Raw genomic sequence first — 21,369 nt, forward strand, 5'->3', positions numbered from 1 at the left:
TTTAGATGGGTGGCTGACTAACTTGTTTGGGAATATGCCACAATGGTTAGTAGGCTTGCTTGTTGAAGGCTTGCGCATTATAATAACCCTTATGATCATAGGTCTGTGCTTATGTTTAGTGCTTAGTTGTATTAAGAGAGCTATGTTAAAAGTAGTAAACCAAGCCTGGATTGCTCAAAAACAAAAAGGGGGAATTGTGGAGGAATGGCTGAGTGAAAAAGGGCATGACTTGATTACAATGAGCAACCCAGTCTGTGATAGGGATGAAAGCCTGGAGGAGGCTGTGAACTCTCCTTGAAAAACAGAAGTATGAAGAAGTAGCTACATGATAAGTAAGTGATAAGCGGTACTGCTTCCGGGAGATAGAGAAACATCTGCTGCGCATGGACAAGAGGTCTGCACTAACTGTGTGAGCGCTCTAGGCGCGTGAACAGAGACTGTAAGCCAATCATATAATTGTTGCTAGCGCGTGCTCTGCTTGTCTGTCTTTATATACTCTGTGTGAGCTTGAATAAAGGGAGAACGACCATACTCATATTGAGACTCATCGTTACTCCGGGTCCGTCTCCCACTCCGACATGTAATTCTGTCTGATTTGTATTTGTAGGGGGAGAAATGGGAAGAGTGTTGTTTCTACGAAAAGAAATTTTTAGTAACAGCATATCATTTCACTTAACAAGGTACATAAACCTCCATATGTGGGGACCAGTACCATCATAAAGTGTTCCCTGTGCAGTTATATGTTTGTTGCTCAGAGATATTAAACTAGTTACAGTTTACACAGTTTTGTTGAAACTCCATCCTCATTTTCTGTTCAGTTCATGTTCATCTCTGCCAGTAGTGTTTTATTTGTAGTGCAGGTAAGAGTTTAGCAAGTCCTACTTCTTCCCACTATTTCTAAGCTGTACCACTTTAAAAGATAGATTAAAATGCCCTCCATTTCAGTAGTGTCCTCCTTTGCTAGCAATTCTAGTGAAAATGCTTTTTTTCTAGGGAAGCTATTCTTCATTAAATTGCAGTTCTACTTGTGAAAATGGCATGCATGTGATGTCTCAGTTTTCCCATATCAGATTTCATCATGTTTATGTATACAGATATTCCTTTCTTGTTGACCAGCCATTTTATCTCACCCCAGTATCTGAAAGGTGAGGTCTCTTTCCTGGTACATATTTGGATTAAGATAATACAGATTTTGTGTAATTTCATTAAAATTCCCAAAGGGCTTGTATCACTGGTATTTATGTTATTTTTATGTTAACGCTTTTGAAAGAAAGAGAAATTAAAAGTAGGAGGAGTTAATGTGCTAGTTTCAAATATCAGTATTTACAAAATATCTCCATGGTGTGCAGATCTATGACAGCAGTTACTTATTATATATGTCCATTCATGCTTGACTTAGAAGTGATAATTAGCCACCAGTAAATCAGTAATAAAGACACAGACCCCAGCCATCCCTCAAATGTATTTGCATTGCAGCAAGTCAAGTTAAGCCACAAATAAATGTCCCATAATATCAATCCCTGGCGTGGAGTATGGACATAAAACCAATATTAAATCTGGCCAAAACACAAGCTTGGCTTCATATGATTTCTAGCATTTAGGTCTCAGGTTACTCTGAGACAGCATTTGTATGTTTAATTGCTTTTTTTGCAAATTATTACAAAGTGGAATATATGACTGTCAAGCATATATGGAAAAAGTTCCCTTAATTTTTTCTATGCTTAGAAAAAAAGGTCACACTCTTTGTATCTTTATTTAGAATCCTGTGCTAAGCATCTAAATGAGTTGCCCAATGTCCATAAGTTCTTAAGCTTTGAGGACTGTATTAAATTCAGTTGAAAGTATGAGCTTTTTGTATTGAGCCCTCCCTGGGGTCAGATGAAGAGAAAGTTGAGAGCTTGTGGGTGAGGATTAAGGGGCAGGCCAATATGAGGGACACCGTTGTGGGCGTTTATTACAGGCCACCTGATCAGGATGGGGAGGTTGATGAAGCCTTTTACAATTAGCTCAAAGTAGCCTCGCAATCACAGGCCTTCTCATGGGGGACTTCAGTCACCCTGATATCTGCTGGGAAGGCTACACAGCCAGGCATGTACAGTCCAGAAGGTTCCTCTGGTATATTGATGATAACTACTTAACTCAGGTGATGGAGGAGCCAACAAGGAGAGGTGTACTACTGGACCTAGTGCTGACAAACAAAGAGGGATTCGTGGAGGACACTAAGATTGGGGGCAACCTTGGCGGTAGCGATCATGAAAAGATAGAGTTCAGGATCACAGGTAGTATTCACAATAAAACCAAGTAGGACTGAAACCGTGGATTTCAGGAGGGCTAACTTCAACCTCTCCAAGAAACTGCTTGGAGAAATTCCATGGATTAGAGCTCTGGAAGGTAGAGGGGCTCAAGAGATCTTGTCGATATTCACAGATTTTCACTGAATTTCACTGAATTTTTTTAGATTTGGAAGGGACAATATAGATCATCTAGTCCAACTCCTCTGCTGAAGCAGGATTGCTTAGAGAATGCTACTCAGGACTGCATCCAGGCAGGTCTTGAAAATCTCCAGGGAAGGGGACTCCACAACCTCCCTGGGCAGCCTGTTCCAGGGCTCTGTCACCCTCACCGTGAAGAAATTTTTTCTCATATTCGAGTGGAACCTCTTATGTTCCAACTTGTGCCCGTTGCCCCTCGTCCTGTCCCTGGGAACCACTGAAAAGAGTCTGGCTCCCTCCTCCTTCAACCCACCCTTGAGATACTTATAGGCATTAATAAGGTCTCCCCTCAGCCTTCTCTTCTCCAGGCTAAAGAGTCCCAGCTCTCTCAGCCTTTCTTCATAAGGGAGATGCTCCAATCCTTGAATCATCCTCGAATCATCCTCGTTGCCCTTCGCTGGACTCTTTCCAGTAGTTCCCTATCCCTCTTGAATTGGGGAGCCCAGAACTGGATGCAATACTCCAGTTGTGGCCTCACCAGTGCAGAGTAGAGGGGGAGAATGACTTCCCTCGACCTACTAGCCACACTCTTCCCTATGCAGCCCAGGATTCCGTTGGCCTTCCTGGCCACAAGAGCACATTGCTTGCTCATTGTCATTTTGCTGTCTACCAGGACCCCCAGATCTTTCTCTTCGGAGCTTGGCTCCAGCAGGTCCACGCCTAACCTGTATTGGTGCCTGACATTCTTCTTGCCCAGGTGTAGCACCTTACACTTTTCCCTGTTGAACCTCATGAGGTTTTTCCTTGCCCAGCTCTCCAGCCTGTCCAGGTCTCTCTGGATGGCAGCACGGCCCTCCGGGGTGTCAGCCACCCCACCCAACTTGGTATCATCAGCAAACTTACTGAGGAAACACTCTGTCCCCTGGTCCAGGTCACTGATGAATATGTTGAACAGGACTGGACCAAGTATTGACCCCTGGGGGACACCACTGGTTACAGGCCTCCAGCTTGAACCTGTTCCATTAACCATTACCCTTTGGGTCCTGTCACACAGCCAGTTCTCAATCCACCTCACTGCCCCCTCATCCAGCCCACACTTCCTTAGTTTCCCAATGAGGATGTTATGCGAGACAGTGTCAAAAGCCTTGCTGAAGTCAAGGTAGATGACATCTACTGCCCTCCCCTCATCCAGCCAACCAGTTATGGCATCATAGAAAGCTATCAGATTGGTATCAGATTCAAATACCACTTTCTCCAAGCTCAGGATCGGTGCATCCCTAAGAGCAAGAAATCAGGCAAGGGAAGCAGGAGACCTGCGTGGTTGAGCAGGGAGCTTCTGAAAAAGCTCAAGTGGAAGAAGGAAGCTATCAGAAGTCGTCAACGTGGATTCACCAAGGGCAAGTCATGTCTGACTAACCTGATAGCCTTCTAGGATGACATGACTGGATGGATAGATGAGGGGAGTGCAGTGGATGTTGTCTACCTTGACTTCAGCAAGGCTTTTGACACAGTCTCCCACAGCATCCTCATAGATAAGCTTAGGAAGTGTGGGTTAGATGAATGGACAGTGAGGTGGATTGAAAACTTGCTGAAAGACAGAGCTCAGAGGGTCATGATTAGGGGCAGAGAGGCTAGTTGGAGGTCCGTAACAAGTGGTGTTCCCCAGGGGTCAGTACTGAGTCCGGTCCTCTTCAATATAGTCATCAATGACCTGGATGAAGGGATGGAATGTACCCTCAGCAAGTTTGCTGATGACACAAAACTGGGAGGGGTGGCTGACACACCAGAAGGCTGTGCCGCCATACAGCGAGACCTGGACAGGCTGGAGAGTTGGGCAGAGAGGAACCTGATGAAATTCAACAAGGGCAAGTGTAGGGTGCTGCACCTGGGGAGGAATAACCCTAGGAACCAGTAGGCTGACCTGCTGGAGAGCAGCTCTGTGGAAAAAGACCTGGGAGTCCTGGTGGGCAACAGGATGACCATGGGCCAGCAATGTACCCTCGTGGCCAAGAAGGCCAATGGCATCCTGGGGTGCATCAGGAAGAGTGTGACCAGCAGGTGGAGGGAGGTTATCCTTCCCCTCTGCTCTGCCCTGGTGAGGCCCCATCTGGAGTACTGTGTCCAGTTCTGGGCTCCCCGGCTCGAAAAGGACAGGGAACTGCTGGAGAGGGTACAGCAAATGGCTACAAAGATGATTGGGGACTAGAACATCTTTCTTCCGAGGAAAGGCTGAGGGACTTGGGTCTTTTTAGTCTGGAGAAGAGAAGACTGAGGGGGGGATCTGATCTATGCTTATAAATACTTAAAGGAAGGGTGTCAGGAGGATGGGGCCAGTCTTTTTTCAGTGGTGCCCAGTGACAGGACAAGAGGGAACGGGCACAAACTTAAACATAGAAAGTTCCATCTAAACATGAGGAGGAACTTCTTTCCTGTGAGTGTGGCAGAGCACTGGAACAGGCTGCCCAGAGAGGTGGTGGAGTCTCCGTCTCTGGAGATATTCAAAACCCGCCTGGACACATTCCTCTGCAACCTACTCTAGATGGACCTGCTTTGGCAGGGGGTTGAACTAGATGATCTCCGGGGGTCCTTTCCAACCCCATATCATTCTGTGATCATTCATCATTCTGTGATTCTGTAATAGACAGCCCCACCAGACGGGATGGAATACGGGAGCTGATGGTCACCAATTCAAGTGAACTAATTGGTGATGTCAAGATCGGTGGCAGCCTGGGCTGCAGTGATCATGCACTGGTGGAGTTCACAGTCCTGAGGGATATGGGTCAGGTGAAGAGTAAACTCAGGACCCTGAATTTTAGGAAAGCAAACTTCCAGCTCTTTGAGAAGTTAGTCAAGAGAACCCCTTGGGAAACTGCCCTCAGGGACACAGGAACAGAACAGAGCTGGCAGATCCTTAAGGATGTTTTCCATAGAGTGGGAGAGCTCTCAATCCCCAAGTGTAAGAAATCAGGAAAGGAAGGCAAGAGACCGGCATCGCTGGGTCAAGACCTGCTAGTCAAACTAAAGGGCAAGAAAGAAATGAACAGGAAATGGAAGCAGGGACAGGAATCCTGGGAAAGTATAGGGACACTGCCCGGTTACATTTAGGGATGGAGTCAGGAAGGCCAAGGTGCAGCCGGAGCTGAACCTGTCAAGGGACACAAAGAATAATAAGAAGAGCATCTACAGGTATATCAGCCAGAAAAGCAAGGTTAAAGAAAGCGTACCTCCCTGAAAAACATGACTGGCTAAGTGATAACAATGGATGAAGAGAAGTCTGATGTACTCAACAAATTCTTTGCTTCAGTCTTCACTGGCAATATTTCTTCTCACACTTCTCGAGTGGATGGACCTCAAGGCAGGGACTGGGGGATCAAAGTCCCTCCCACTGTAAGGGAAGATTATGTTTGTGACCACCTGAGGAAACTTAATATACAGAAGCCTATGGGACCTGAGGAGATACATTCCAGAGTCCTGAGGGAATTGGCTGATGTAGTTGCCAAGCCACTCTCCATGATATTTGAGAACTCATGGCAGTCAGGTGAAGACCCTGGTTACTGGAAAAATGAAAACATTGCACCCATTTTTAAAAAGGGCAGAAAGGAGGACCCTGGGAACTACTGACCTGTCAGCCCCACCTCTGTGCCTGGGAAGATCATGGAACAGATCCTTCTAGACGCTATGCTAAGTACAGGAAAGATATAGACCTGCTCAAACTGCTCCAGAGGAGGGCCACAAAAAAGATCAGAGGTGTCGCGACGGAGGGAAGACAGGGCCACTCAATATGAGTGATCAGCAAGCTTCGTTTATTGATTCACACAGTGGCCTTTTATGTTCTAACATAATTAGCTCATACATATTACAAAAGTTAAGCTCATGATTGGTTAGTTCTTAGAAAGATCAACTCCACCCTTGGTTCCTTCTTTACAGTTACTTTCATCCTCTTTTCCCATGCCTGAGCAGCTGCAACCTCCCTGTTATCATACAACAATTATAGTCAAGGACAAGGTGTCTTTACCAGCCCAGTAGTTACGGGGGCTGAATCCGATGTTTCTCAAGCTTTTGCTCGGCCAGCTGGATCATGTCTACGTAACCCTTCTCAGCTAGCCATTCTCCCACAATTCCCCCGTTTTTATTTTGAATGACATAGGCTTGGTTAAACATCCGTAACACAAGGGTTTTCATACAAGACAACACACAACTCACACAAAGCAACGCTATTAGTACAGTGATTAAGACTAGCAATCCCGTCTGTAAAAGGTTTCTCAGCCATCCGGACAGACCCAACCAGTCTCCAAGAGCACCCCTATAAGGCACGTAGTAAATGGGGAGCGGGGTGTTGCTAGGCTTGCACAAAAGCTGGTCGTGTTGAGTGACCGAGCTAAAGTTATCCACACATTTTCTCGTGGGTCAAACATCTCGCTATATGGGATGGCTCTTATGCTTACAACTAAGGCAACTACTATAAAGCTTTCTATACCTAAATTAACCATTTTCTCTGTTTCAACTTCTAAGCAAATAGCATGCACATAATACCTAGGGGTTACAGACCCCACAGACTGTACAATTAATTTCTGTCTTTGCGACCTCGTGGTTCACACTCAGGCGCAGCGGTCTCAGTCCGTTGGTTTACGGTGATTAGTCGGGTCACCTTCAGCGGTGACTTCAGGGTGGTCGATGGCAGGCCTTACCCAACGGCTGGGAACCCAGATGATACCTTGTCCCCTATGGTCCATCGTAGAAGGGGTGATTTGCGAGCAAGGGTCAATCCTCCTACTCCCGCGACCGTGGTGCTGCTCGCGTAGGTCGGCCATTGAGCCGGCCACTTATGCGTGCTGATTATGGAAATGTCAGCGCCAGTGTCTAGAAGAGCAACAAGTGATATAGTTAGGTTGGCGTATTGCACAGCAACCGGGCGTTGTGGCCTTTGGCGCAAGCCGACAGTTAGTAAGGCCATTTGTCCTGTAGATCCAAAGGCTCCTTGCCCTCGTGGCTGCTCTTGCAGCGGTGGAAGGGCTCCCGCAAGATGTGGTAGGGGAATTAATTGCGCCACCTTGGTGCCTTTAGCGATGAAGAGCGGTGGAAATAACGTGTGGGCCATGATCTGGATCTCACCGTGGTAATCTTTATCAATCAGTCCCACCAACACATTAAGTCCCAGCATGGTGGCTGATGAACGGCCTATAAGTAGTGCTCCGACAGCTTGTCCATTGATACAGATTGGTCCTTGAGTGCTAGTAGCAATCCGGACAGGCTTTGAGTCCAACAGGGTACAATCTACTGCTGTTGCCAGGTCCAAGCCGAGGCTTCCGCTTGTGGCTGGTCTGAGCTGAAGGGATTGAGTGCTGCCGGATATGCAGCCGCTTTTTGTGTCGGCGCGGGGCGGCTCTTCCCGCTGAATCGTCCGTTTCCCGGTTTGGAAGCGCGACATGCAGTCTCATTGTGGTTGTCCGACCGGCAGTTTCTGCACCATACTGAGCCGGCGTCGCAGTTCCGTCTGATGTGTCCAGCAGCGCCGCAACGGTAGCATCGTGGGCGAGGTGATCCAGTAGCATTTAATCGTTGAACGGAGGCTTGCAAAGGAGCAAGGGCTGCAAGAACTTGACTCTGCGTAGCCTGCGCGTGTTCCTTTAAACTATTCCCTAGTTCCTTTACTGCCTCAACTAACATTGCCTGTGGCCCTACCGGTACCTGAGCCATCCTTTCTAGTCCTTCCTCGATAGTCCATGTCCCTGGCAATGTAGCCAAGATGTTGCGTGTGGCCGGATTACTATTTTGTATGGCACACTGCTTTAGTATAGTGCCTCTGAGATAATCGGGCACCCCGGCCGCCTGTATGGCGTCTGCTACTCGATCGATAAACAGGCCAAATGGTTCCTCTCTTCCTTGCTTAATACCCATATATGAAGGGATTCCTTTTTTTTTTTTTTTCTTTTTTTTCTTTTTTTTTTTTTTTTCCCTCGCCTTTTTTTTTTTTTTTTTTTTTTTTTTTTTTTTTTTTCCAGCTCGGTGTTGCAACGGGGCGTTAGCGACTGCCCGCCACGGCTTTATCAACTTTTTGGCTGATTTATTATTGCATATAACTTCGTCAAACAATTTATCCTCATATTTACGCCATTCCTCATGTTCAAAAACCGTATCTGGATTATCAAAGCAACCTCTCGCTACTCCATACGCTGATAACCCAGGCAACTCCCTTTTACAATCTATACCCTGAACGCTCCGCTTTTCTAAAAAGCATTTGAGCAAATCATACGCCGCTTGTCTATTCATACCTTCGTCAGCGCGCTGTTGCAGCCTTCCAGACTTCGGCGGCGCATAGCCGGCAGGACACTCTCTATAGGTGCTCCAGGGCGCGGGGACCTTTTCCTTTAATCCCTTTCGCCTCCTGCGCTGCTTACAGGACCAGCACTGAGACTCCGTTGACCGTGGCTCGCAGGTTCAGCCCTCTGTAGGGTCCCTGTTTCGGGCGCCATTTGTCGCGACGGAGGGAAGACAGGGCCACTCAATATGAGTGATCAGCAAGCTTCGTTTATTGATTCACACAGTGGCCTTTTATGTTCTAACATAATTAGCTCATACATATTACAAAAGTTAAGCTCATGATTGGTTAGTTCTTAGAAAGATCAACTCCACCCTTGGTTCCTTCTTTACAGTTACTTTCATCCTCTTTTCCCATGCCTGAGCAGCTGCAACCTCCCTGTTATCATACAACAATTATAGTCAAGGACAAGGTGTCTTTACCAGCCCAGTAGTTACGGGGGCTGAATCCGATGTTTCTCAAGCTTTTGCTCGGCCAGCTGGATCATGTCTACGTAACCCTTCTCAGCTAGCCATTCTCCCACACAGAGGGATGGAAAACCTCTCCTATGTGTACAGGCTGAGAGAGATGGGGCTGCTCAGCCTGAAGAAGAGAAGGCTCCAGAGAGACCTTATTGCAGCCTTTCAATATTTAAAGAGGGCCTATAGGAAAGAAGGGAACAAATATTTTAGCAGAGCCTGTTGCAATAGGATAAGGGGTAATGGCTTTAAACTAAAAGAGGGTAGATTTAGATGAGATGTAAGGAAGAATTTTTTTACAATGATGGTGTGAAACGCTGGAAAAAGTTGCCCAGAGAGGTGCTAAATGCCACATCCCTGGAAACATTCAAGGTCAGGTAGGACTGGGCTCTGAGCAACCTGTTCTAGTTGAAGATGTCCCTGCTCATTGTAGGGGAGGTTGGACTAGATGACTTTTAAAGGTCCCTTCCAACCCAAAACATTCTATGATTCTATTCTATGACTTGATGTTGGCTGGGATTCTGGTAGTTCACACCAGCAGAGAATTTGGTTCCTTAAGAGTATTCCAATTCAAAGCTCTGCCTCAGTAGATTGTTAAGTCTGTGTCTTGTTTAAAAATCCTGAGACATCAGTATTCAATATCCAGATATAAAGACCAGAGTACAGTCAAATACTTTCCTAAACCAAGGCTTTTACAGAAGGAAATCACTTGTGCATTATGAACACTTAAATGCAAGTTCTGGCTGAAATCTCCTCCATAACTTCTGATTACCAGAAGCTGGGTGAGATTTGAACCTGTGGAATGCTTCTCCCATGCTCTTTGAATCTTCAAGTTACATTTCCTGGTTCATAGACAGAAAAGCTCCTGTCCTCTACCACTAACAGAAATGGGCAGGGAATCTTTTATGATCTCATCTTGTTAAAACCTTGAGGGCTGTGGGAAGTAATTTTCCCACCCCAGAAAAGAATTTCAGATTATAAAGTTTTCTTTTTGCCAAAGGACTGATCTAGTACCTTGAAAAGTTTGGGAAAATAAGATGTATTTCTCACCCATCCCAATATAGCCAGTCTTCCATGGCATTTACTTGATTACACGATACAAAGTCATTAGATAGCCAAATATTACTCCACCCTTTCTATAACTGATGGTATGGTGTCTTGCATTTGGGAAGATGTTTTATTTTGTTTGAATGAACAGTCTTCAAACAGTAATTCGAACTTTTCATTTCTTGAATCCCAGGAGAGTTTCTGCAACTTTCAAACTACATGCTAATTCCATAATGGGAGAAGATTATTGTCCCAGAAATCCTGTCCCCTTCAAGACGGCTGATAGACTTCTCTGGAGGAGAAAGTTCCACAGCTGACTTATGTACAATTATTGCAGCACAAGAGCAACCTTGGAGATCACAGGCCATTAATGATTCACCTGCAAGACTCTCTGATACCAGTTTACAACTGAGTGATGACTTGTATCAACCAGGTAACTCGAGTCATGTAGATTTAAAATGGATGCTTTTTCAATCCAGAAAGGACTGTTACAGACATGCATTTCACATTGACATTCCTAAACCTAGTCTGTTTAGACACTTTTCATCAGTAAACATTTATCACAGCCTCAGTAATTTGAGTGCGTAACTACTCTCATTGTCTGCTAAATAAAAAAACCAACCAAAAAATAAGCAAACAGAAATCCCCCAAAACAAAACCAAAACCCCTCAAACCCAACCCAACAACTCTGGTTTTGGTTTGGATAATTTTCAATTACACTTTTTTGTTTCACCTTTATTTTTCCTACAGTAAAATACCTTTAACTAAAATATTTCTTACTCTTCAATGTATAATTAATTCTAAATAAATTATCAAGCTGTCTCTTGGACTTCTCTTCATGAAACAAAACAGAACTATTTTAATGGCACGAGGCATGTTTTCATCCTACGCATCATCTTAGCAATTCTCTCCGAGAATTCACATGACAAAATCTAATGATCTAGCAGTTTCAGATAAGAATAGCTGAGCTTGCAGGATTTAGCTAGCTTAAAAAAAAAGGTAATAACTTATTCTCAGCCTAGGTACAGTACAAGTGCTTTCCTAACTACTATCATAAAAGATACAGTATGAAAGTAATTTTTACTTACATTTAGGAAAACAAATCCTTCTAATTCTTCCATTTCTTTTGCTGTTGTCTTCAAAGTTTCCTTTGCTGAATCAACAGTTTGCTGGAAGTTAACCATCTGCTCATACAGGTACTTCATTTTCATCTTCTTCACTTCCTCAAAGTTCTCTGATTTCTCATCATATTGTGCTGCCACTTTCTTAAGCATTTCTTCATTCTGCTTTTTCAATAACTCTGCATGTTACTTACAGTTTTCCTGGAAAATAAAAACAGACATAAATTGATCTGCAGAATAAAATTACATTTAATGAATACACATAAATTCTCAGTTACCCATACATGAACCATCCACCAGATTCCTTCTGGCATCCTGACAAAAAGAGAACTTTATTTCTGTAAGCAAGCTCATCTGGGAGAAATAACGCTGAAGAAATATTTTTAAAAACAATGGCAGATATTGTTTTTTTAATGTGAGTGTTTATGCTTAAGTATAGAGGGTTAATTTTAGAGACAGGAAGACTGATTACAAAATAGCTAAAATTTCATCAGTTGCTCTCTCACATAAAGAGCAACTCCACAACCTTGCCTTACTCACCTGTCTTTCCTAAAAAGGACATAGCCATCCATGACAGCTTTCCAGTCACGTGAGGTATCCCGCTGTGTCTCAGTAGTTGCAATGAGATCATGGCCCTGTGAAAGCACACAGATCTCCAGTTCCTCCTGTTTATTCCCTGTGCTGCATGCATTGGTGTAAAAGCATTTCAGAGAGGGAGCTGAGCATGTAGTTTCCACCCTTGAGGGGTGGTAGGCCTTCTGGCTTTCAAAAATACTATCATGCTGTCCCACAAGTGCTGAGCTACTACATGCAGGCACCTCTCTAGCAAGCCCAGTTAAATCCCCACCCCCCCTTCAAAACTAGTTTAATACTCTCTCAATGAGCCCTAGTAACTCTTGTCCTAGAACCCTTTTCCCCCCTGTGACATAAGCTATTCCTGTTTGTTACCAGCAGGCCTGGTGTCTTGTAAATCAAGACTTGATCAAAGAACCCGAAGTCCTGCCGGTAGCACCAGGTTCAGAGCAACACATTGATCTGCTGGCTCTTCCTATTTACCCCCTCCTGAGTCCCCATAACTGAAAGGATAAAGGAGAAAACGACTTGTGCTCCTGATCCCTTGAGCAGTCATCCGAAGGTCCTGAAATCTCTCTTCATTGCCGTTGGACTTCTTTTCACTACTTCATCACTGCCTACCTGGAAGATCAAAAGGGGTAGTAATCTGAGGGCTGTACTAGGGAGGGAAGCTGCTTCTTTACATCACTAACCAGGGCCCCAGGGAGTTAGCCGACCTCCCTATTTAGTGTGTCTGGTCTGTATATCGGGCCTTTTGCTCCCTTCAGTAGAGAGTCACCTATGAAAATGACCTGTCTTTACTGCAGATGTTTTAATGTGGGGGGTGGTCCGACTAAATCTCGATGACAACTCCAAGCTGGAAGAATTGTCTTCCTCATCATTGTCCAGTTCCACTTGTTTTCCCATGAGAGCTTCGTCTGGGAAGCTGCATCAGAACAGGCGGGTGCTGAGCTCACGGATGCCATGGTCTTCTTCTGAGTGGAGGCCATTTTTTCCTGGGCGAGTTGGCAGTCTTTCAGTGGTCTCCCACGCAGATTGACTTGCTGACTGTTGTGCTGATCCCTGTTTTCCTAGTCTGTTCTGTGGGTGACACCCACTCACTGCTTGCTTACTTACTGCCCGAAAGGCTTCTTTTATGAGTGGGGAGGTGGTCCCGGCAAGTACACCTCATTTAGATATGCCACAGGTGGTGGTGGCTCCGCCCATGCCTCCTCAGCAGCCCACCCACAAGGTGCCGGCTTCCAGCACAGGCTAGGCGCTTTGCCTTGCTTCAAAAAGCCCTCAAAAAGAGTCAATTGCTGGCCCTTTTTGCCGCGATTCCCTTCCTCAGTGCAGACTTACCTACACTGGAGCTGGTCTCTTCAGCGAGACCTGGCTTAAGAAGTTATATGCGATGCACTCTAGGAGTCTTCTGGATTGCCTGCAGCTCACCGTGCTATTTTTCTAGCAGAAGTCAGGGTGGTAACCCAGCAGGACGAGAGCCTGTGAGAATGATGCCTCCTGTAGCTAGAGTAAGAAGGCTTCATCAGTAGGGTCCCTTTTATCGAGAGGCCTGTAGTAGACACCAACCACAAGGTTCCTTTTGTCACCTCCGTCTCTTATTCTTACCCATAAGCTTTCAACCTGCTCATGGATATTCTTCAGAGACAGCTATTCACACTCTATCCATTTCTTGGTGTAGAGGGCAACGCCTCTGCCCCTCCTTCCTCACATGTCCCTTCTGAACAGCCTGTAGCCATTGATAGCTGCATTCCAGTCATGGGATTCATCCCACCAGGTTTCGGTAATGGCAACCACCAGGTTGTAGCTTTCTAGCAGCATGGTGGCTTCCAACTCCTCCTTTTTGTTGCCCGCGTTGTGTGCATTGGCGTAGAGGCACTTCAGCTGGGCTGTCGGCCATGTCACCTTCTTAGAGGAACGTCCCTTAATTCCTTTGGGTTATTTCACTGGTGTGTCCCTGTTGGCTCCTATTACCTCAGGAGCCCCTGTCTCATCTCTGTAAGACTTCAAGCATGCTGCAGTGTAGCCAGCAGGTCTCAGAGCAACAGGTTGAGGGCCCTCTCTAGCACCTTGTCCTTCTAACCTTGGCGTGTCATCCCACAGCTTGCCACGGGCAAGCGTGATATTATCCCCCTTCCCCCTCAAGCATAGTTTAAAGCTGTGTCAATGAGCCCCACTAGCTTGTGAGCAAAGACCCTCTTCCCCTTTTCAGAAAGGTGAACCCCATCTGACGCCAGCAGGCCTGGTGCCATGTAGGCCATCCCATTATTGAAAAACCCAAAATTGTGTTGGCGACACCAGCCATGGAGCCATGTATTAATAGACTGGGCCCATCTGTTTTTTCCAGTGTCAAGTGGATGTTCCTGGTAATTATTATTATATACATGTGTACTAGAAAACACTTTGACCATGCTTACATCTCTTAGATATCACTGGTATGTTCTTTTTTCACTGGTCTGTATCTGTTTTACATGGTCACTGAAAGGTTATAATGCAAAGTGTCAATCACATGGCTGGGGTTGTTGGACTATATTTCTGAACACAACTCCAGGAAAAAAGAGATGAACTGTTTTATCACTATTTTTCAACATTGGTCTTTTCAAAAGCTTACTGGGAGACTGTGGGATGATGTCTTCCCATGTCTCCTCATCAGCACCACCTGATTCAGGATGCATCAGATGGCTCATGCCTCATCACAGCTGCATCCTGGAATGCCTGCACATACCAGTAAATACATACAATCACAAACAGTTTTCTGCCATGTGTGATTTCTTCAAGGGAGTAATTTTGGTGAGACCCATCCTTAATGAGAGAAGTGTTCAGTTATAAGCCCATATTCTCCCAATAAATTTTCCAAGGTGAACTGCAAATAATCAGACAGGCTGGCTGCAGGCTCCTCCTATGCAAATCCCAAAACTGAGGGAAATCCTGCTTTGCCCACACCACCATTGACTTTGCCCAAAGGGTCTGGGCATTGCGTGGTGCATATCAAACATCCACTTGTTGGTGCTGCCTTAACCATTACAGCGATACGTATGCTGTTATATGTTGATGGATTGGGGAATAAAAATGACAAGAGGGTTTCAGTTCATGGCCAAATTACAATCCCAGGAGAGTGGTCTGAAGAGAATATGCCAAACACCCCTTCATGGTTTCCACTAATTTTCAGAATTAGGACTGCAAATTTGGACTCCCCTGTTGTAAGACAAAATGTGACAGCCTGGCCACATATCTGCATGTAGTTTATTGCATAAGAGTAGAGTATGTAAAATGCGACAAAAAATTTTTCAAGGCTTTCTGTTTACTTAGTATTTATTTCTTAACTTACACGCTAAACAATGTTTATTCTATTTCATGCATGCGTTTGGTTATTACTTTACTTTGATAGTACCCGACTTGCTATAAAAGGTAAATAACAAACTATATAACAATGCATGTTTTTCTAAAGAAAATATATTTTATATTTGTTGTGCTTTGTTAAGATGTTATGGTTTGAGAGAACCCATAACAATGTATTGTCGTTAGACAATTATTCTATCACCCGATGACCCCTCCCCACCCGGAAAGGGGAATTGGGGAACACAAAGAAACACAAGGGTTGAAATATAAATAGATTTAATAGTCTAAGACTAAATAATTAACAATAATACTAAAGAATCAGTATTAATCCCGATACTGATATAAGATATACAGAAATTATACTCAGCCATCTATATCAGTAGGAAGCTCTGCACTCCCAGCAGGGACAGCAAATGTCAGACACTGGGAGAGCAATGGCTTCAGGAGGAAGGGAAGGCCTCAGGGCACCGGGGCAGGGAGTTGTCCGGACCACCGCCATCAGGGATAGAGCCCGCTACGCAGCAAACTTTTCTAATTTATATTGGATGTGATGTTCATGGTATGAAATACTCCTGTTGGCCAGCCTGGGTCAAATGCCCAGGCCTTGCTCCTCCTTGTCCCTGCACCTGGCAAGGCTCGAAAACACTAACCTTGAATCCCACAGAGCCTGGCTGGCTATAAAGTAAATATTTTCACAAATTCAGACACTAGAGTCTTCTAAAAGTGCAAATTTCCCCAGCATTAGAAGAAAAGTTAGTCCTGTGTCTCTCAGCACAGGACATTCCACCCTATATTTCATACCATATATGTGTCATACTTCAATGTACTAATATCTTTATCTTCTAATATCCATATATAGAGAGAGACATATATAATCCTCTAAAGTTATGAGCTATTCCTCTAAAAGGTCCATTAAATTTCTTTAGTCCAAAACTGTGAGTTCCATCTATCATAATAGTCTTTTAGGGTAGAAACAAGTGATGTGGCATTCACTCAGTTGTCGGATCAGGACCAGGCCTCAATACAGGAAAGCAAATGGTTAGAGTTGGGCGCATCCATATAAGATGTTGTGCTCACGGCCAGCATGTTCCCTGTCGCTGGACACCATTCGACAGAACTGACTCTGGGTCCGTTACCATTATATTATCCTGAAAAACACTTATTGAACACTGTTAGTATTAGGCAACAATTGACACCGTATCATTTAAATTAAGGATTCTCACCCAAAATCAGATCTCCTAAAGGTACATATCGAACCTCTCCATTCTCCTGCATCACCCACCAAGTATGCCCTGGTCCTTCAGAAAAAGCAACCCCACGAGTGGGTTTGCCTTTACCTGAGGCCAGGGTAACCCAGACTGTTTTTCCCAACATATTCTTTACATGCCCCACAGGGACTTCATCCCCTTCCACAGTAGGTAAAAGCTCTGAGTGAGCAGGACCAACTCGGCTGACAGTTCCCCTGGTGTTGACTAACCAGGTGGCTTTTGCTAAATGTTCATCCCACTTTTTAAACGTTCCAGCACTCATCGCTTTCAGTATAGTCTTCAGTAGTCCATTGCTTCGTTCCACTTTCCCGGCAGCTGGTGCGTGGTAGGGGATGTGATATATCCACTCGATACCATGCTCTTTAGTCCAGGCATCTATAAGATTATTTCGGAAATGAGTCCCATTGTCTGACTCAATCCCCTCTGGAGTACCATGTCGTCACAGGACTTGTCTTTCAAGGCCAAAAATAGTGTTACGAGCAGTGGCATGAGACACTGCATATGTTTCCAGCCACAGCCAGTGGTTGCTTCCACCATAGTAAGAACATAGTGTTTTCCCTGGCGAGTTCCTGGAAGAGAGATATAGTCAATTTGCCAAACCTCCCCAAATTTATATTTCAGCCACCGTTCTCCATACCACAAAGGCTCTGATCGTTTGGCTTGCTTAATTTCAGCACGTTTCACATTGATGGATGACCTGTGCAATAGTGTCCATAGTCAAATCCACCCCTCGGTCACGAGCCCATCTATATGTTGCATCTCTTCCTTGATGACCTGAAATGTTATGGGCCCACCGAGCTAAAAACAATTCACTTTTACGTTGCCACTCCAAGTCTACTTGGGGCACTTTAATCTTAGCAGCCTGATCCAACTGATGATTGGTTTGTTGTTCCTCAGTGGCATGACTCTTGGGTATATCGGCATCTACATGTCGTACCTTCACAGACAGCTTTTCGAATCGGGCAGCGATATCTTGCCACAAGTCAGCAGCCCAGAAGGGTTTACCACTGCGCTGCCAGTTGCTCTTCTTCCACTGCTTTAACCACCCCCATAATGCATGCGCCGCCATCCATGATTAAGTATAAAGATAAAGTACCGGCAGTCGGAGTGGGAGACGGACCCGGAGTAACGATGAGTCTCAATATGAGTATGGTCGTTCTCACTTTATTCAAGCTCACACAGAGTATATAAAGACAGACAAGCAGAGCACGCGCTAGCAACAATTATACGATTGGCTTACAGTCTCTGTTCACGCGCCTAGAGTGCTCACACAATTAGTGCAGACCTCTTGTCCACGCGCAGCAGATGTTTCTCTATCTCCCGGAGGCAGTACCGCTTATCACTTACTTATCATGTAGCTACTTCTTCATACTTCTGTTTCTCAAGGACAGTTCACGGCCTCCTCCGGGCTTTCATCCCTATCAAAGACTGGGTTGCTCATTGCAATCAAGTCATGCCCTTTTTCACTCAGCCATTCCTCCACAAAAGGCCACTATTCTCTCTCAGTAATATCTATAGCCAACTGGATGGCTTTCACTTCTGCAAACTGACTCGACTCACCCACTCCCTCAGTCGCTTCTGCGACTCGTCGAATAGGACTCCACACAACAGCTTTCCGCCTTCGCTGGTTTCCTACAATACAACAAGATCCATCAGTGAACAGTGCATATTGCCTCTTGTTCTCCGATAACTGACTATATGGTTGTGCCTCCTCAGCCCGCACCACTCTCTCCTCTGGGGATCCTCCAATATCAGTGCCTTGTGGCCAATCCATGATTACCTCCAGAATTCCTGGACGATTGGGGTTCCCTATTCGAGCTCGCTGAGTAATTAGTGCTACCCACTTACTCCACATCACATCAGTTGCATGATGTGTGGAAGGAGATTTCCCTTTAAACATCCAGTTCAACACTGGCAACCGAGGTGCCAGGAGAAGCTGTGCTTCAGTACCAATTACCTCTGAAGCAGCTCGAACCCCTTCATATGCCGCTAATATCTCTTTCTCAGTGGTAGTATAGCGATCCTCTGATCCTCTATATTCTCGTCTCCAAAACCCTAGGGGTCGGCCTCGAGTCTCTCCAGGTGCTCTTTGCCAGAGACTCCAGGTAGGGCCATTCTCCCCTGCTGCGGTGTACAGCACAATTTTTACATCTTGTCCGGTTCGGACTGGCCCAAGGGCTACTGCATGAACAATCTCCCGTTTAATCTGCTCAAAGGCTGACTGCTGCTCAGGGCCCCATTTAAAATCATTCTTCTTTCTAGTCACTACATAGAGAGGGCTCACAATCTGACTGTAACCAGGAATATGCATTCTCCAGAAACCCACAACACCTAAAAAGGATTGTGTTTCCTTTTTGTTAGTAGGTGGGGACATAGCTGTTATTTTGTTAATCACCTCCATTGGGATCTGGCGACGCCCATCTTGCCACTTAATTCCTAAAAACTGAATTTCCTGTGCAGGTCCCTTAACCTTACCTTGTTTGATGGCAAAACCGGCTTCCAGGAGGACTTGAATTACCTTCTCTCCCTTCTCAAAAACTTCTTCTGCTGTATCACCCCATACAATGATGCCGTCAATGTATTGGAGGTGTTCTGGAGCTCCAACCTTCTCCAAATAGTAGGGCTGTGTTTCCACCCCTGGGGCAGTCGATTCCAGGTATACTGGACACCCTTCCAAGTGAAAGCAAACTGTGGCCTGCACTCTGCTGCTAAAGGAAGAGGGAAAAAGGCATTAGCAATGTCCATTGTAGCATACCACTTGGCTGCCTTTGACTCCAGTACATATTGCAGTTCTAGAATATCCAGCATGGCAGCACTCAGTGGTGGTGTCACTTCATTCAGGCCACGATAGTCTACTGTTAGACGCCAGTCACCATCAGACTTTCGCACTGGCCATATGTTAAAGGGTGAGCGAGTCTTGCTGATCACTCCTTGGGTCTCCAGCTGACGAATCAGGTTCTGAATGGGAATCAAAGAATCACGGTTAGGGCGATACTGTAGTCGATGCACTGTGGCAGTAGCAGTTGGCACCTGCTGTTCTTTAACCCTCAGCAGTCCCACCACAGAAGGGTCATCTGAAAGGCCAGGTAAGGTAGACAGCTGTGTAACACCCTCAGTCTCTACAGCTGCTATACCAAAAGCCCATCGATACCCTTTTGGGTCTTTGAAATACCCTCTCTTGAGGTAGTCTATGCCAAGGATGCACGGAGCATCTGGGCCAGTCACAATAGGATGCTTTTCCCATTTATTACCATTCAGGCTCACTTCGGCCTCCAGTACAGTCAGTTCTTGAGATCCTCCTGTCACTCCTGCAATAGTGACTGATTCTGTCCCTCTATGATTCGATGGCATTAGGGTACACTGTGCACCAGTGTCCACCAGGGCTCTATACTTTCGTGGCTCTAATGTGCCAGGCCATCGAATCCACACAGTCCAGTAAACTCGGTTATCCCTCTCCTCCTCCTGGCTGGAGGCAGGGCAACCCTAATGCTGAGGACAGCATCTCCAATTGCAAGGTGAGTTCCTGTCTGGACAGGGGCAGTGCATACTCTGAACTGGAACAGCCATATTCATGTAACCATCCTTTCTTCTGTTTGCTTTACCTTGCAACTCAAGCACTCGTGACTGTAGGGCTGAAGTAGGTTTTTTATCCCATCTCCTCATGTCCTCTCCATAATTGCAGAGGCAAAGCCACAGGAAACCTCGGAGCGAGTCCTGTTTCCCTTTGGTTGGTCTCATAGGAGGGCGTTTTTTCTTAATGGCTGCAACTCTGGTCTTAACTGCAACTTGGGTCTGAGCAGGAACCTCAGCCTGAGCTGCAACTTGGGTCTGAGCTGGAGAAGAGTAGGATTCTTTCCCAATCTCAGAGAGTTTTTCAAGCAGTTTGTGAAAAATTGTCTCATTTTGCTCAACTATTGCCTTGGTCATTTTCTCCATTGTCTCATTCTGTGTCTTAGCTATGTTCTCTGTTGTCTCAGTCATTGTCTTAGTTTGTGTCTTGCTTATATTCTCTATTGCCTCAGTCTGTGTTTTATTTTGTTCAGCCATCTTCTCAGTTTGTTCAGCCACTTTCTTAGTCAGGTTTTCTATTGCTGCAACACCGATGGGACGAGAGAGACTATCTTCATACTGTCGTACCCTATCAGCGACCTCATTTACAGTTCCCCATCAGTATCAGATGCTCCCCAGACCATTGTTGACATTGTTGACAAAGCGTGGGAATACACCGATGGTGCACTCTGCACAAACTTTTTCAACAAAGGTCGTTGACATGGCATTTCATCAGGATTTATAGTCACTTGCCAATCGCCATAAATCACTTCTCGAACAGCCAGTTCTCTCAGGTAATTAATGCCTTTCTCCATGCTGGTCCATTGCCTTGGACGGCACTGGATATCATCCTTACAGGGATATCTGCTCTTTACAGCTGATAGCAGTCGCCTCCAGAGACTGAGAACGTCTGCCCTATTCCCAATCGCTTTATCAATACCTCCCTCTTTGGCCAGGTTTCCCAGCTGGTTGGCTTCTCTACCATCTAAGCCTATGGAATTAGCTCCACTGTCCCAGCATCGGAGCAACCAAGAGAGAAGTGGCTCCCCATCATGACGAGTAAAATCCTTCCTCAGATTTCGCAAATCCTTTAAGGACAAAGAGTTAATAATTACATCTACATCTGAGGCATCATCCTGTATTGAGGCTGGCTGAGAAGGACCCTCTCCCCTGTCTACCCGAGAAGGATCTGCTGAATCTGTTGACTCTGCTGTAAGAGGGTGCTTTCCTTTATCTGCTCTAGAAGGACCCTCTCCTGGATCT

The sequence above is a fragment of the Numenius arquata genome, chromosome W (assembly GCF_964106895.1).
Source record: "Numenius arquata chromosome W, bNumArq3.hap1.1, whole genome shotgun sequence".
Lineage (NCBI taxonomy): Eukaryota > Metazoa > Chordata > Aves > Charadriiformes > Scolopacidae > Numenius > Numenius arquata.